At 35.8% G+C, this 3,073-nt stretch overlaps 2 non-coding genes across 2 annotated transcripts; both read right to left on the bottom strand.

Moving 5' to 3' along the window:
• Window positions 1–1,291: 1,291 nt before the first annotated feature.
• TRNAE-CUC lies at window positions 1,292–1,363 on the bottom strand. Its single transcript has one exon. It is a non-coding gene; the product is annotated as a tRNA-Glu (tRNA).
• Window positions 1,364–1,831: 468 nt separating this feature from the next.
• TRNAL-CAA lies at window positions 1,832–1,941 on the bottom strand. The gene is made up of 2 exons: window positions 1,904–1,941; window positions 1,832–1,877 (listed from the first exon to the last, which is right to left on the bottom strand). It is a non-coding gene; the product is annotated as a tRNA-Leu (tRNA).
• Between the last annotated feature and the right edge of the window lie 1,132 nt (window positions 1,942–3,073).

Below are 3,073 nucleotides of genomic sequence, written 5' to 3' on the forward strand. Positions count from 1 at the left end.
CCACTGTTCCAATCCCATTATGATTTCAAGATGTATTAAAAAGTGTCCATTATCTGTTTTACTATTCACCTTAACTATAAATGTTTTGGCAACAGTTCCAAAAAGCAGACTAATGGGATAAAAATGGAAGTTAAGACATATCTTTTAAATCTCTTTGCAGATCATATTATTTTGATTCTCACAAATGCTTCTTATTCAGCCAGCTATTTTAAGAAGTTAGTGGAATTTGCAGGGGTGTTAGTAGGAATATCAATTAATTTTCATAATATCACAATTTAATAATATCACAATTTAAAAAAAATTCATACACCCCCCAAAATTTAAGAGGAAAATTCCACGGTTTTAGGGGTTCCAATAACATATAAATCTTTAAAATATTACTATAAGTAAAGATTCACTGGTTGAGATAGGTGGCTATAGAAATTAAATCAATCAATAAAATGTTAATAAAATCTTCACGCATAATTCTGTACCAACTTGGAAGAAATTAAATAAAGAAATGAAAACTGGGCTTCAAAATATTTCAATATTTTAGGGCAAATTACAGGGGTTAAAGTGAAAATTCTTGGCCAGCTTAATTTTTTTATCTCAACATCTCTTAGGGGTAATTTAAGATCAGGTTTATGCAAATACTGGAATGCTGCTATCATGTCCCCCCTAGTCCTTTTTTTCTCTAGACTAGTCAAACCCAAATCCTGCAGCCATTCTTCATATGTTTTTGTCTCCAGGCCTTTAATCACCTTTAATCTTCTTTGTCCTTTTTCCAAAGTCTCAACATCTTTAGACAACACTATTAAATAGTGTTATTGAGTTTGTTCTTCTTTAATGATGTTTAAAATATTTTCTTACTAAAACATTTATTTGCGTCTGTTTTCATCTTAGTATGCACACAGACATCCATTCATTTCATATTTAATTTTAATTTGCTTCATTTTAAAATATGTATGCTTATTCCTGAGGTTCAAAATGTAAATACAAAGTTTTAAATACAAATCTGAGGACTTTTCAAACATTATCGTTCTTCATTCGTGTTAAAAAAAACATTTGATCAGTCTTCTCATGGATAGTTCTGGTTAAAAAGGTAGCTAAGCTACCATTTTTAGAAAGACAAGGAGTCTTGTGATGGTTTTTGTTTTGCTTTGTGATGGTTTTTGTTTTGCTTTGTTTGGCTGAAATTGAGGCAACTGGTACAGCAGTTTTTTTAGAAATGTCAACTATGAAAATAGCTTTTTAAAAATAAAATAAAAGAGATTTCTCATTAATGAACAATTTGATTCGGGAGGAAAAGATATTCCCTGACCGGGAATCGAACCCGGGCCGCGGCGGTGAGAGCGCCGAATCCTAACCACTAGACCACCAGGGAACTTGCAAAATTTTCTTTCCTTAGTCTTGACATAGTCAAAAGCGAACCTTCTGTATTTTATATTGATAAATGCAATTATCTTCCGTCAAATCACAAGGAGACCCAATGAAATATATTATAATAGTTCAGAAATTTTAAATTGGGGTTTTCCCCAGCAATCAGAAATATAACCTGAAGTTTCTTTTCCATGAAACGCTATGATAAAGCATTCAGGAAGAGCTGGCGCTTTTCATTTCTAAAATTCAGAGATCAGGATCTTAAAAGGAAAAGGGGAACGAACGGAGAGCGGGATTCTCTTCCATGCATCCGGCCTTAAATTCTCTACCCCGCAAAATGCTTCTTCGGTAGCTGAGGGAAATTGAAAGTGAAATAAAACGTGAACGCGTCAATAAAAATAACTAGGATGAAAAATGTTTAAAATGTATCTTCCAGTTGTTTTCTAGAAATAAAGATTAAGAAAAAAGGATGTGTCAGAAGTGGGATTTGAACCCACGCCTCCATTCGGAGACCAGAACACCCAGCACAGGGAAGGAGCGAAGCCTTGAGTCTGGCGCCTTAGACCACTCGGCCATCCTGACACTCGCGTAAGTAGCTCCCGAAAAGACGCCCTTTACATTTCCATTGCGTCCCATAAGCACACGAGCTGAGATTTCGTTCTGCAAAGCAATTTTTACGCAAGAAACTTCTTTCACGTTTCCTCGGGAAATTAATGCGCCAGGGTAAATATCGAACTATTCAACTCCACCAAGCTACAAAACGTAACTGCACCACAATTGGAAACCTAAACATCCAAGTCAAGCCAACAGACGTTTGGACGATGTTTATACTTCTTGGGGACAAATATGCTTAAAAGTTTGGACGATGTTTGGACGATGTTTATACTTCTTGGGGACAAATATGCTTAAAAGTTCCAGTTCCAGCTGGGTTCTTTTTTTGTAAAATTAAACTGACTCCTTTTTTAAAAGAATACTTAGTGCTGCCGCCTCCTAATTTGCTGATATTTATTATTATGTATAGTCGGTCGCAGCCCTAGTTTGATAGGCAGTAGGACAAACTCAATGAAAATTCATTTTCATGGCATAACTATTGCTAATTATCCAGTTTCTTCCTAATGTTATCTTTTTGAACAACTGTAAGTCAAAATTTTAGACAGCTGTTTAAAATAAAAACCCAGAGACAAATCCCCTAAAGAGAGAAGAAAACACTAAAAAAACAATCCAATTCATTGAATATAGTTGCTAAAATCCTGATTTATTGGAGAGACATACTGTACATATGATGTTCCTTTTCCTTTTTGCAAATACCTCACAAACAATTATTTCAAACATTTAATCATGGCTCATCTTTCTTAGCCTTGAAGTTCTGGCTTAGACGCTGATGAAATTGTCTTCAAAAATGCAGGCCATTTTCCAGTCATCACTTTAACTTCCTTCCTATTGTTTGGGAATAACAGTTGTGGAGATGAAAGTTGGTGCCTTCTTAGGAAAGGTAGACCACAGGATTTTTTTTATGCTTAAAAGGGCAGGAAAATATCTTAAAGTTTCTTGGATATTTTTTAAGGTCTTTGGTCTTCTCCCTTCGGCTCCCTGCAGGAGAAGGGAGGATGCTTCTCTAAGCACATTCAGTGCTGGTGGGCTCGGCCGAGTGCTTGGCCAGCTCCTTTGTCATGGCTTCCTTCAAGGCAGCTTGCACATCTGTGCCACTGAGGTC

This window comes from Protobothrops mucrosquamatus, unplaced genomic scaffold (assembly GCF_001527695.2).
Source record: "Protobothrops mucrosquamatus isolate PMUCROS unplaced genomic scaffold, P.Mucros_1.0 scaffold1440, whole genome shotgun sequence".
NCBI classification, from domain to species: Eukaryota; Metazoa; Chordata; class Lepidosauria; order Squamata; family Viperidae; genus Protobothrops; species Protobothrops mucrosquamatus.